Source organism: Bombus huntii, chromosome 3 (assembly GCF_024542735.1).
Source record: "Bombus huntii isolate Logan2020A chromosome 3, iyBomHunt1.1, whole genome shotgun sequence".
In the NCBI taxonomy this organism is placed as follows: domain Eukaryota; kingdom Metazoa; phylum Arthropoda; class Insecta; order Hymenoptera; family Apidae; genus Bombus; species Bombus huntii.
In genome coordinates this window covers 19,903,368-19,918,593 of record NC_066240.1, presented here as the reverse complement: position 1 = coordinate 19,918,593, position 15,226 = coordinate 19,903,368, and the positions used below count along the sequence as shown (strand labels likewise).

The following is a 15,226-nucleotide window of genomic DNA, read 5'->3' as shown; positions in this document are numbered from 1 at the left end:
TGTGGTAATATTTGAGAATACTAAAAGTTGGTCGAAATAATTGGTATATACATATATATGGTATATACAATAATTGGTAATAAACATGTTCGTGAATGATATATTCTGAAGTAGAAGCTTGTCATAAAATGTATAAATATTTATCACGACTTGGCTCGGCTCTCCACCACGGCTTGAACGAGCAGGGGTTCAACGCGATACAAAAACGGGGGCTATAAACAAAGACGCTATGAAACGTCAAGGAAAGGTCGTTACATTCTCAGTCACTGCCGCGGTATCGCGCGCTCAACATTAGTTTTACGATACGGCTCGTGTCTTACGTATTATCGCGACGTTTCTCATGTTATAAGATGTCTCTCGTTGCTTAATTACGTGTTGTATTAAATGTCGCGAAATTCGTGAATCTTGAAAAAGAAATATCATTTCTCGTTGTTCTACTAGTGCATTCTCATCTTCCATGCCATGGAGATTCATCATGATGGTAACATGATAAAATATAATTATTAATATCCTTACGTACATAAGTATCTATGCACAATGTACTTTGTTTATCGGTGTTTTAAATATCATTGTTAAATGATTAAGTAATTAATAATTTTCTATTTGAAAGTTCCTTATTTGAATGAAAATATTTTTACTTTTGTTAGTTATACAATCGAATTATTTGAACATTATTATAGATAATTAAAGAACAATCGAAATTATAAGCGAATCGAAGTTGCTAAAACTCCTCTAACGATAGAGAAAACAGATTGCGAGTTGGTGAAATTGCACTGCGACTTGGAAATACTGAATTTTTGCAATTCGCAAAATTCATAGTTACGTAACTGCTGTAAAGTGATATGTTTTAAATGTAATATACGGTATATACGATGTAGCTTGTAGCAAAGCTGTACCATACAACGATGAGAACAATTTTTAGAAAGCTTAAATGGGCGGGCGAGGCTTTCACGAATGTAATAACCGTAGAAGAAAATTAAAATAGATAGATACAACGGATACAAAAGTCTTGACTCAAACAAGTTATTTTACTAAACTGACTGCTAAAAAACTGCGAAAATGTAATAAATAATTTATCAGAATTCAAAGCGCGTATTGTATCGATCGTTTATATTTCGATAAATAAATAAATAAATCAGTTTCTATATGGTAAATAACAGGCTACTTCAACCATGTGATTTCTGTAATCAATAACAATCAACTTTACTTCGAAACATACTCTGCCTGTGAATACTGAATACAGAAGAACCGTATTTCACTCTCGTCCGTTGTATGGCCTGTAAAATATACAATATCGATATAGAACATCGATAACTCCATTGCCAATTACCTGCCTTAATTTTAAAAATCGTCAATTTATTCTTTTCGTAACAAGCAAGTAGGAACTAATTAACTGGCAGACAATGTAAAAAGGGAAACCTGTCATTTTCCACGAACATTGAAGTAAATCGATACGTAGCTTCGATAGCGATGCAACATTATCGGCGAAAAGGATCGGCCGAAGACAGGAAACAGAAAATAGGTCGATTGGCGTAGCGGTTCGATGGAATCCCTGCGGATCGAGGCGACCAGCCAATATTGTATTTACATGGCCGAATTAGTTGAGCCGGAATGAAATTTTGTTCCTGTTTCCGAATCTCTCGCGATACGCGCAACTTCCATACAAGTAACGATACGGCTGTTTAATTCCGTAAATAAAATCTTTGCGGAAAGTTCGACGAAACCGAGTTAAAAGTACCACCGCCGCGTCGCTCCGTGTGTTATAGATGGTTTTAATCTAAGATCAGGTCCTTTTTTAAGTATTACACTTTCGATAGAACACTGCACTCCCAATGCGCCATTTTGATATTGCAAAATTTTTTAAATTTAATTTCTCTTATTATGCAAGTTACGTACCCATTTTTTACATAGTTCAAATCAATCACATGCATTTTGAAAAGTAAGCGAAATATGCTAGAGTATCTGTACTTCTTTAGTAATTATTAAACTATGGATATTCACGCAAACAGATACTTTTATGGAAACGATTAGAAAAAGGAATCTAAGCGGAGATTCTATCCATCAAATATTATCACGAATATATATACGATATTATCACTTAATTTTTTCGTACTTTACCGATAATTAACATAAAAATCCGCAACCTAGTCGTCGTATCTTTATGTATCACGTATTATTATGAATTATATTTCAACGATTAATTACTTACTTAATTATGCTGATCGTTCCAGCACGTCCACTTATCACCATACACAACGTTACGAATATGTTTGCAATCGTTTTCGTTATTAAACCGATATTCTAGAGTTCGATAAAGATCGATTGTTTCTTTCGATCGATTCTGCCAATCGGACTTGGACATTCTGCATCATGATCGTGTTAAGTTGGCAATCCAAGCTTGAGACACATGTACATATATTAGGTTGGCTACACTTGTTAGTTAGCCGGTAACCTTATTAGAATGATATGATAAATGACGCGTCTCAAGCATGTTTCATAGCAGTATTATAGTTTTGGAAAGTAAGATTTTTATTTGCTAGGTAAAGGAAATTGAAACTCGCAGATTAAATAAAATCGTGTTGTTTTCTTTGTAACTGTTCGATTCTTTATGTTGGTTTAAAAGCGACTGAACGTGGTGATTTCACAACGGATTCAACGAAATGAGCCGCGTCGGTAGAATAATCGTAGTGATATGTGCGCGAATATTACGTTTGCTTTCGTTGGAATGTCGGAAATTCTATTACGCAGGATATTGTAATTTAGTTGCCGGTAGCTTGTGATAAACAAAGTGCTGATTGCGCTACAGAATATCTTCGGTATGTAACTCAAAGATATTTAACGCGGAATAGAAAATAATAAAATAGTATTCTAATTCCCATAATTCAAATTTTCTAATTTTTTTATCAAGTGGAAATTTAATACGTATTATCGTATAGCTTCACTTAATAATATCCAAGTTATTTTCGAACAGTTCTGCCACGTCATAAACAACTCCTATAGTATTTAAGATCATCAAGTTATCATCCTGTATTAAAGCCATCAGGCTGTAACATATTGGATAAGCATTGATCATTAGAGATAATGAGTTTGCATAATTATTAACGAGTTTAATGGTGAATGAATGCGTGGTCGATGGTCCGCAAATGTTCGTCTATCCATAAAGATCAATATTTGTTAAAACACGGCAAACATAATAAACAATGTTTGTTCATCGCTTTGTATGTTAAACCGATCGTTATTAACGAACAAAACAGGCACTATAGACACGGTTAACACAATATCGATGTAGGAAGAATATGATTTATCGAAGTAATCGAAGCATCGGAACTGTTGGAAAATTATGGAGTTTAAATATGATTTAAAGAATCGTCGTTTCGATAGAAATCTATAGCACGGTTACTCGTTAAATCATGAACTTGACAGAAATGGCGGACGTGTATCGGCAATTGTTGCGATAAGGCTTTCCCTTCGCCCGCGCACTGCTTCAAAACGAATTAAAAATACCCCACTAGATATACGATAATTGTGGCGATGTTTAATATTGGCATATTTCCGCATCAAACGACCGGGTTCCCGCGTGCTTGATTCTCGTCCAGCCACTGTCATGATCGATCGATAATTTACCGCGTTTGTCAGCGTTTTCGATGCGCGGTGCACAAGCTGGATGAAGCTGACCCCGTCGCCCCCCACTTGCGAATTTTTACAAAAACCAAACTGCGTTCGGTCGTCCACGATTTGACCACATTTGTCCGATCAAAATTTTCGTTTCCCCACCATTCGAAAAAAAGTTACCACCAAATGAAAATTTAAAAAGCTCTGGTACATTCCTTCTTTGAAGAGTGGATAAACGAAAATTTTGATCGGACAAATGTGGTCAAATCGTGGACGACCGAATGCAAGTTGGTTTTAATAAAAGTTCGCATTTGAGGGTACCAACTTCGCGCAGCTCGGTGCTCGACAATTTTTAATCGACGCGCGACCGGTTCGTCACCGTGGAAAATTGAAACGCGCCCGTCGGTCAATATCACAGGCACGTTCAAATAATTTAATTACACGCAAGACGCGTGGAAAATGCTGACAAAGGGAACTCTAGGAATCCCAGAAATATCATCCTACTCTTCGATTTACTTTGAAATTCCATTGAAATTCTTCTCTCCATAGAACGAGATAATTCTATCACAAGAATCATAACGAAACAACGTATCAAGATTGGTAGAACTTTGTAACAGCTTTCGTACATTTCTGCAGAAAAATAGATCTCAATTAATTGTAAGTACAAAACAAGATAATATTTTATTAGTTTAGAGAAGTAGAGTTTTTAAAAGCATAGAAACACTTTGATACGCGTGGATTTAATGCAATCGTTTCGCTGGCACTAATTTTTAGGTGGAAATGGGAAAATCAATTCCATTAGCGGTCAAGGCAACGAAACGACGAAGCCTAGAACGTAATACTACTTGCGATTGTAACTTAAGCCTGCAATCATGGGGATCTTCCTTGCATTTTCCGTGGGCTTAGTAGCCATGGTGGTATCTCTGAATGAGATGATCGATCGGAACCAGCTTGATATATAATAATAGCGTGATCGACCATTGAGATAACAAGATCCATACTTTTAAATTCACCCTGGAAAACTTAAATCCATAGAGTTTGAATAACGCGAAGCTTTGTAAGAATTTTGTGGAAACGAATGTAACGAATTTGATCAAGTGGATTTTTCATTGGACTAGATTTTAGAAATATATTTCAAAATTCAGTTTGACGTATATTCGATATTTAAACGATCTCAGCTCGTCCGTAATCTAAGCTTTAAACGAACTCAACTTTAACGTGAAAGATTACTCAGGCTCTATGCTATTTCGTGCCGGTGAATCGATATAAATAAGAGTATGGGGACTTTGGCGAAGAGCGATCGTGTCAAAACGTAGGAAACGCGGAGAATTTCTCGGGGAACGTGAGACAAATATTCGAGATCTGCCATTTTTAACTATCGACGTGGGTCGATTTTAAATAGCACGGGTAAAGAAGGAGATCAATGAGAAGGCTGTTTTAAGGAATGGTCGACCATAATTTAGAGCGTTGACGAAGATATCAAGAGGAAATAGGATGAGAGGTTAATTGCTTTTTTCCAAGCGGTTCGCTCGTTGAGAAAGATAAAAATTCGCTACTTATCTTTTATACCGGTGTTCTTTTCCCGGAGCAGGAAATAATTTTGTGGTTGGTAAGCTTGAGGAATGATATCGCTGTAGGTTACTAATAACCGGGATTGGGTAAATGTTTATTTTGTGCTGTTGCAGCAAACTCGATGTAGTTCAAACATTGAATTTATTTCTGTATGCCAAGATAAATTCAGTAGACAAATCTTTTGTTTAATCTGAGAAATCTCGAACGATAGTACAGTGTAGTTTAAATATTCGAAACCTAAATTTTTTCCTCTCCTGTAATATACGACTCTGGATGTGAAAGAATCATATGCATACCTAATTTTCATATTTTCTTATTATAAACACAGATACCTAATTTTTCTTATATAAGAAATATTTTGCTCGCTCCTAAGACGATCAAATTTTGTTGTCCTTTATACCTTTTGTACCCTTTTAGTTCTGTCTTAATTCCGTGGTCATAACTTACTCTCGGCAATCGATATTATTGCCACGGAAGCCAGAGAGCTGACGAAATTTTATTTTGCTCCATGAGATTATCGTGAGAGCCATGGTTAACAATCTATATCCTGTGTTAGATATTCGCGAAAGTCTCAGCTACTACTGACCTCGACTGGCCAATTGCATTTAGCTTGAGCGCTCTATCACAGAGAGATGGCAGAACTTGTTCTTAATGAAGACATTAAGACACGCGGTTTGATACTAGCTTTATACATAGAATTCTTTCTAGTTGAATAAGATTCAGCCGTAGTCGTGAATCGAGTTCTCTATATTGTAACAAATATTGCGAAAAGGATCATGGAAGCATAATATATTTATCGGTCATTTATCACAGGTTACGATATAATTTATCTCGAAAATAACAATATCGGGGAAAAAGAAATACAAATATTATTTCTGCATTTTTTTGTGCAAACGAAGAACATTCATTGAATTACACTTTGGTTTAAAAATTAGTCGTATAAATTTTGATTATCGTGTTTATTCGGTCCTGATTGCTTTTATTTATGGCATATATTTTTTTTATTAGTTTTTTTCAATTTATCCAAGTTTCATTAAGTTTGACATAAATTACGATCTTATTACGACAGATATAACTAAAAAATGGATGAGTAGCGAATAGAGGCAGTTACGCGTAAAGAGACCTTCCTTCCTCAAGTTATAATCGTTTTCCTTTACTGCAGGGAGCTATAGTTAATCGAATGAATGTAAGTGAACGAGAAAAGAGAATGATAAATGAAGCCGTAGTTGTACCTAAACGAGCATCCGTTTATATCCTAACATGAATTGCAACGTGCACGGGTGGCTAAATATAAAAATTATACTTTAACGGATCCAATCACTCTATCTCAATAATTAATTCAGCAATATTACCAAGAAGAATTATTAATCTGTTTTCTTTCGGCGCAACACTTTACGATATATTTATTGAAACATTTTATGTTTCAATACCCTAAACTATCAAGAATTTGAAACATAACTGCAATTTCTAGAATTCTCTATTGTTGAAACAGATTGTGTTGAAATTCACAGTTGGAAGGAAAAATAAGTGATAGATCAGCCAGAGGAAATGGATATCAATGAAATTCTTCAAATACAACAAAAATGTTTATTTCAACAAAAATGTAGATGTTAATTTCAATTATTTAAGAAATAAACTACGCACTATACGGATATATAATGCCGATTTATTTTTCTCCGCGACTTTAGATACTTTTGCTATTTGCAACTTGCAATTGATTTTCTCATTTCGCAAAGTTCAGATAAAAGCAAATAAAGCTTTTCGTGACTTTCTGTTTCCTTCCATCTAAGCTCCGAACTGCGAGCATCCTTGACGTGAAACGCCGCAACAACAATCTCTGCACTGTGCATGGATTCGAAGAAACGCGACAGAAATTCTGGCAGGCACATTTACGAAAGTACAAGCGAACGAAACCGCGTGTTTGGAGTTGCTCTGATGTCTCGTACGCGTACATTGCGATTCGTGGTTTTTCCCTCTCTTCTCGTATTCTCGCTCACCGGAATCGCAGAAACCATTGCGTTATTTATGCGCGTTCGTTTAAAACCGCTGTTTTCGGTAGCTAAGGCTGTTTATCATTTAAATGGAAAATACGAGATATGGAAATAACGAGGAAGAAGTGTGTAATTGTGGAAAAATGAGGATTAGGGAGAGCGTAATCGTAAAGAGCAGTTCAACGGAACGACAAAATTTCAGGACGAAAGTTTAGTCTTTCCTTATTCAGTTTTTATGAAATATAGAAGTTTTTAAAATAATTTCAGAGTTGTAATTAAAAATGCAAACGTTAAAACAGATTTAAAACGATGTTCTACAGAGGAACAAATTTTTATAAGATAATTGTACATTTTATTACCGGTGTCCGGAAACATGGAACGACGCTAAATTGAATTTCTTTGTATTTCGACTATTTTTCGGAATAAACCCTTTATAATAAAAGGGTAGTGTTAATTTCAAGAACGTAGTTTTAATCTACAGAGCAAAGCAAGATCGTTGAAGCAATTAAAAAATTAGGAAACAGAATCGAATGATTATTCGTTTCAACGTTCTGCTTCTACGAAAATCTAATTCTATCATCTGTGATAATTGAAATTTCAAGATTCACACGATAACGATCAAGTGCTTTAAAAATTTACAAGTCATTCGCGATCCAACACAATCCAACCGTCGAACAATAATTTCATTTCTTTACGCTAGTCTCCCGAATACACTTGGGTTTATCTCCTAAAGAGCAACCCGGCAAACTAAAACGCGAACAACTACGAATTGGAGGAAATACTTTTCCTCCGGTTCTTTAGATGGTATTGCTCGAGAGACGTTTCCCAGCAATGGTCGTAAGCGTGCAAAATCTAGCGTGGATCGAAGTTGCGTGCACGGACAATGAGAAACGACTACTCGCCGTACGGTAGAAAATTCGTTGAGCAAAGTGGCGAGCCCGTTTCGATCTCTTTCCTCTGGCCTCGTCTCGCAATCCGGCGAGAGGCAGCTCTTCGAACGAGGGCAAAGTAAAGCTCGAAAGTGTATTTGCTAAACGACTTTGAAAGAATCGAACGATTCCTTCTCGTCTTCTCATCACCGTCTTCTTTTATCTCTGGTTTCCCTGTGTCTCGGTTTTTAACCGGTCGCGCGGTATTTTCTATCACGTCGATTTTCGAAGATTCGCCCTCCGATAATTTACATCATCCCCCGTCGCGCTTTGTAGTACTTTGCGATTTTATACGCGTCTTTATGCATGCGATGCAAATGTTTCTATATGTTCTTGCTTTCTAGAAAATAAATATCGAATCTATATGCACCAAGAGTTAAAATGCATGGGGTGCGAATATAAGGTACAAAATTATTGCACGGTGGTTGCAAAAATACAGATAATTTTTTGTATCGCATTTATTACATTTACATTCGTTTGATTAAATTGAAAATCGTTCGATTAAGGTGAAAACGACGAATTTTATTAAATGAATTTGCGGCTACTAGAATGCTACGAGAACGCTATTGGTACTTGTTAATCCGTTCGAAGTTCATTGCTCGGTATCGTTTCATTTATTTTTCTTGATAACAAAATCCACTTGAACGTTTCGCCTATAGTAGGTTGTTATTTTTGATCCGTTAGAAAATACGTATAAAATATGTGAGAATTCTCGTACCCGTATGCATGGCAAATACGATGTATTATTCGAACTATAATTCAAAGAAAGAATAACTCGATCGTGCATATATGTATGTATCCCGTCGAAAGCTTCATCGTTTCCGTGGTCCGTCGATATACGACTGCTAGCTTTAAATACAATATCTTTTACGATTTAACGTTGCGAGAAAAAATGTCGTGGAATTATTGATTTTATGTCGGTAAGCGGCGTATCTCGATTACTTAGATCCCATTGAAACCGGTATCGTCCTTTCCCTTCGTTGCCATAAAACTCGCCTTGAAGATAGTCTAAAACCGGAATATCTAAGATAAATGGATCGGATCCGGCGCCTATGCACTCTGCTCGCAGAACCTTCTGACGTATTTGGTACGCGTGTGCATATGTACAGGTTCATCCCGCATATTCAAGCAACGCTCTTCCACCGAAACAGATACACGGTTCTCGCGTCCTCCGGAAAGAACGGGACAAATGCATCCTGTTCTCCCTGGTCCCTTTCCCCGGCTGTTCCTCGAGATAATGACGATCTATGGCGGGCTGCATAGTTTTTCAGGTCAGCGTTATCTGGTGCGTTCCGGTGTGCAAGAACGCTAGCTAGCACGCATACCGCGTGAACGAGCTGCGAAACTACCGAAACTGTTTGTCTGGAAGTGACGAGAGGTCCAGCATACCGGATCCCCGGAATTGTTGTTGCTCCAGATGAAAGCAGAGCATGTGGAACCATCCGCGTACCTGTCTCGTAAATTCGCGCCTCTCTTCCCGTTCTCCGCCATCTTCATCCTTTACCCTTCTTTCGCCAGCCACGAATTTATACTCTTAACGCTCTACACGCTACCGTGACTAGACATTTCTAAAAAAACTTGTTAACAAATGACGGAGAAAGCCTAGAAACGTTTAGTTTCGTTGCTTAAATAACATAAACGTAAATAGCAACGACGTTTGAGGTATCGCGAGTGTTTCAAATAGTAGTAACGTTGGTAAATTTGAAATAAATAGCAAGAAGCTATTAATTTAATGCTTAGCCGAATGTGTAAATCACCGAAACTGTCAAATAATCTCGATATCTCGTAATCAGCGCTTATGGGAATTATTATGCGAATAAGCGCGGTGGGCCGTAGAAATAGCGATTATTTTACACAAGTTTACAATTTTCATAAAAGTTTACGATCCTCTGTTCTTCAAATATTGCATAAAAGAAATTATTTTTGTTCTAGGCTGTCTCTAACGTCGGACCAACGTTCCATCTCGTGTTCGTGGTAAGTTTTACATCCTGAATACGTTTATATGTACGATAATATACAATATCGTTAACAAAGTTTAAAATCAGCACAAATAATTGTTATTCGTTAAGCCTCGATACATACGGAATCCATCGTATACGACACAAATAATATCGTTAAAGTTACTTCCTCTACTTCATCTTAAGGTGCATCTTAACCGACGAAAATATTTGACTGCTAATTAATTTACTTCCTGTTTGCGTTTATTACGTGTAGACGAAACTTGGTAAAATCTTGAAAGTTGGTACGTGGTGGTGCAAAGAGCTGTTTACGCGGGAAGTAGATATCGTTTTCTTCCAATTTTGTCCCCTGCCTCTTCTCGAAATTTCCTTCGTACGTCAACTTTCCGCTTTCCGTTTCACAAGAGCGTTCGTTACTCGACGCGATTTACGGATAACTTTAATTTACTCGAGAATAAATGTTTCTCGACTGGCGCGGACGTTAGGAATATCGCGAATCCCACGAACCAACTTACGTTAATTAAGCAACGACGAAACATAACGTAATTACGCGCGATCATACCCTAGTAATTAGACTTAATTTGTTGTGGAAGATAAACGAGCGACTGTTTCTATACGCGGATGGTAACAAGACAACGTCCTTCTCGCAGTTGCCTATGTAATTTATTATAATTTGGCTCTTAGTTTTTCTTCGCGGATCGATTCCGCCATCTTTAAATTTCACGTTCGTTACATCAGCTGTGCAACTCTATACATATCAGCTTAGATAGTCGAATCTGTCCGATATGCTAGCATAAGCGAAAATACGTTTTATTAAACGCTTATCAGTACATTTGAATCGTTGTAACGAACTGATTGGGATCGCAAGATACGACAAAACGAGGAATTACAGGGAAAGGAGAGTGGGAAATATATTCAACTCGATTGTTTCCCTCGTGTTTATTATTTTTAATAACGTTTCGTTATAACGAAAAGGGAAAACGAATTAACAAGCTCTCGGGGACAATTAACATTTAAATCGAGTAAAGGGCACGCGCATACATAAAAAGAGGAAAGTAAATGTTAGGGCGATTATTTTTTGTTTAAAGAAGCAAGACAATGTCAGCAGATCTATATAAGTTCGCTGACTATCGGTTACTGGTACCGGGCATCGCGTTCTCCGATTTAAAGGAACTTTGGTAACTAGTTATAAAGGCCCCTGCAAAACGTTGTTGTACGAAACGTCTTCGAAGTTGCAGAAGTATAACGACAGAAATTCAACTTTACAGAGTAACGCGCCAAAGATGACAACTGTCGTCACCTTTGAAAAAATATGCAGAGTAACTGTACAACTGTAACTTTAGAATTATACCACTGCTTCACGGACGAAGCATATCGTTTGCCATTAATTGACATTTGACGAATGTATCAAGATCACAAAGTATACGTTTCGTCTTTCGATGAAACTTTTTATCTTCGAGATTCGTTCCAAAGGACTGTTTGATACATCGAAGTTTTTGCGTTAGTGATATGTTAGGAAAATAATCACACTGTCGGCATAAGAAAATACTAAAGCCGAGTAATATCTGTAGAAATGTCGAACTCGCGTGGTTTTACTTGGACTTTCGTTCAGATCGACGATTGTACAAAGAATAGCGGAAAATACCAGGCGTCGTAATCGCAGAACGTCATGGCCCGGCATACAACACACCATACGAAGGAGGGCTTAAAATTTATGCGGCCTCGAGGTCTTCGATAACGAAGGTCGCTTTTTGATCGTCCCAGGCGTTCGAACTCTGCATTTTCTTACTCGAGATTTATTTTTCGTCAAGATACTGAGTGGCAAAGATCGAGCGTCGTCTCTCACAGTTACAGAGTCACCGTCCACGTACCAAAAGGCATGGCTGTCTGCCTCGCTTCGCGGTGCAGCGTCTCTATTCTTTGGCAGTGCGACGTCGGATCGCGTGCTACCAGAACCTCACGCATTCTCTAAATTCTAAACGGTCGTATCGCCGACACTTCGTAGCACGACGATTTGGAGTCACCGCGTCGTACGAAGTCGAATATTAAAATATTTAAAATGTTTTAAGCTGCTAATGTACTTTGACCGAAGATGGAGAACGAAATTGAACAAGCTTGACAGACGATTTGGTTAAGAGTCGCGGAATCTATCCTGTAACCAACTAGCTTAGGATGGGTAAAAAGGTGTTTGCCGATCTATCTAATTATTTAGAGTTATTCGATGTTACCTGCTTTGATCGTGCTAGCTGTGCTACTAGAAGCAAAAGGCTATGGTGGGTAAGAGGACTTGTAAAGCAGTTCCGTTGATCCAGATCTCATTCCATGCATTTTATATAACACTATACGTTAGAAAAACTCTAACAAATACACGGTAAGTTATGGCACGATAAACGTCGCTCTTCGATGAGATCTTTTTCTAGCCACTTTAATATCGTAAAACGTTCTACGATTCTTTTCGTTTATATATATAATTTTTCTTTTTTTTTTGCAATATTAATCTCGAAATAACAAGGAAATCATCGAACAAACTTACTTTACGATTAATTAGAATTTTATATTTTTAAACAAGTTACATTCTTCGGTATCTTTTATTTCCTAAACGACATTTGTTACGCAACACGAACCAACTTTCTATTACGTTTAATAATAATTAATCCATTTCAAACCAGACTCTTGAGAATTATCTCAACGACTGATAGAGGAAACAACGGTAATTGTATTCACATTTGCATAGGCAAACTTTCCTCCAATTTTCCTCCTTAAGATCCATCTCTAACCGAAAGACACGCCGCAGAGTCAGCGTATCTCTTCTATCGTTATTCCCAGTCAGGGTGATTCCGTCACGGCAAAAACGTATTAGTTTGCTCGCTGGATCAAGCGATCGAAAGACTTGCAAGTTTCGCGAATCGATTCGTTCGACGCCGCGAACGCGACCAAACCGCTGGTAAAAGATAATTAGCAAGTACAACACGGAGATGGTAAATGGCTGAGTTTTATTAAACGATCACGTATCTGCGGCTCGGTAATGCAATTGCCCTGTTATCTCGTTCGTCCGTTGTTGCGATTCCGCGTGCAGGATAGAGACCTCTTTTTCTTCGTTTAAAGAATACGAATTACGGTCTGCACATGTAAAAACAACTATTATAGTTGATTCAAAGACAGTATCGATGATCGTTCTGTGGACTTTTTCACCGTATTTCTCGTTGCAAATACGTCGTGTAAAAATTGCATATTGCTGAAACTTCTGAAACTTACAGGACGTCGTAATAAAAGATAGCATGCTGATTTTAGTTAACTTTTAGCGCGTTTACTGCCTGTTGCATACATTCCGTGTCGTAAACGTAGATAGATCGAGGAAAGCGTGTTTCAGTAAGCCAACTTCTTTATTGCTGTATTGTATGAATACTATTTCTTCTTTCTTAAAAGTTAAACGACCAGTTTTCTTGCATTTCTAAAAACACTCTTCTTAGATCTCTGACCATTAGTCTAAAAACATCAGGGCTTACCGAAATTATCAAATGCCTATAGTCGTAATTTTAGAGAAAGAAGAATAGGAAAACTGCTCTTGGAGAACTTACATCGTATTGTTCCTTATCTCTAATTTTGATCGTCTTCGAAAGACGAACGAAAGCGATTTTAGTCGCGGTCAACGAACAATAATCTTGTCCACTGTACGTGTATCTAAAAATTTCACGCACGGTATATCGGTTCAGGTAACGAGCTCGAAAGCACGTCGATAGATTCCATTGAATAAATTTAATCTTTGCAAATCGCAATAGGTTTCGTTGAAACAGGAAATACCGCATTGCGCCGCTTCCACCGACCGAAAGTTACGTCCGGAAAAATGGCTTAGAATAGCAAGTCGCGAAGCGGAGTTAAAACTCGTTAAACGTGTTCAACCTCGAAAGATAAATCGCGTTAAAAGCGCGATATTCCCCGGTGGAGTTTGCTCGAGCGAGTACACCGGTCTAGCAGCAATCACCATTCCACGAGAAGAATTTTCTTTTTTTCCTTTCTTTCTTGCCTCGATCGAACAGTTGAAAAAAAGAAAACGGTGTGAGAGAAGAGGTTGGAACAAAAGAACGAGCGAGGGGGTATCGATGGAAAAAATTTTGGAAGCTGCAGGCAGAAGCAAAAATCGGACCTCGTCGACTAAATCCCGACAAAAGAACCGGAAAAATGATCCTCGATCGAGCCGGAGGAAAAAAGCGCGCGCGGCGTGCCGGGCCGATCGAAATTCAATTCAGCGTCGATTTTTTTACGGTCTCGAGCACGAAATATCGAAATGTGCTAACGTTCCGCGATTCGCGACAATAAAGAGCAACAGAAACCGGGAACGGGAAGATTGGAAACAACGGCGAAACATCTAGCGAGACGCCGTATCGTCGTCGGGTCGTCCGCTAAATCGAATTTAAGATGAAAGGAAAGAAGGCTGTGGTGGCGAAGGTGTCTCGCAAAAGTCTCGCGATCGAACTGCAAAACATTTTGAGAAAATCTCCGGTTAGATAAAAGGAAGATTATCGAGCGACCCAGTCCATCTACTCTCGTTTTCCTTCTTTTTTATGAATTTTGTCCGGATAAATGGAACGAAAAAACGGCAAAGAGTGGAAAAGTTGTCGAGGATGCAAAATTTTTTAACCAAATGCATAGGAGAGGGGAATGGCGGATGAAGAGGAGTAACGGAGCACAAAGATTGGCAAATATTTTTTATGGGACAAGGAGAAAGGATATAGAAACTGTATAAATGGCGTTAACTCTTATCCCGTAATATCGATCCTTTTTCAACGGCAGAGCGTTTTTATTTTTCCGCTGAAAGTATTCACGCTGCTCGTAAAATATATCTTGCTTTTTTATAGGTTACTTGCCTGTAAACCATCCTCGAGAGTGGGACAGTAGTTTACGTACGATATTCCAGCGGGGACATTATTACGTAAACAAGAGAGAGAGAGAGAGAGAAAGAGATGCGTACAAAGGTTCCATGAAACGTAGTTGACTCAATAAAAGTCTGCGATAGAATAGTGGCATTTATAAGCCTCGGCGTAATAAATGTTTTCAATTTACATCGTTGATAACTTTATGATGTATCGTATCGTTTGCCCTTTATTCTTTTAATAAATGTATCAGAGAATCTAAAGTATGGTATAAAGCAAAGTTTTCGCACAAG

General features: G+C 37.8%; 1 protein-coding gene across 2 annotated transcripts in view; it reads left to right on the top strand.

Annotated features, from left to right (window-relative positions):
* Window positions 1-15,226, top strand: part of LOC126863434 (protein sax-3-like) — a 238,865-nt gene that overhangs the window by 112,428 nt on the left and 111,211 nt on the right. For both annotated transcript variants that reach the window (XM_050613604.1, XM_050613603.1), the window contains exon 2: window positions 10,037-10,078. The gene's annotated coding sequence lies outside the window, so the exon portion shown is untranslated. The remainder of the gene's footprint in view (window positions 1-10,036; window positions 10,079-15,226) is intronic.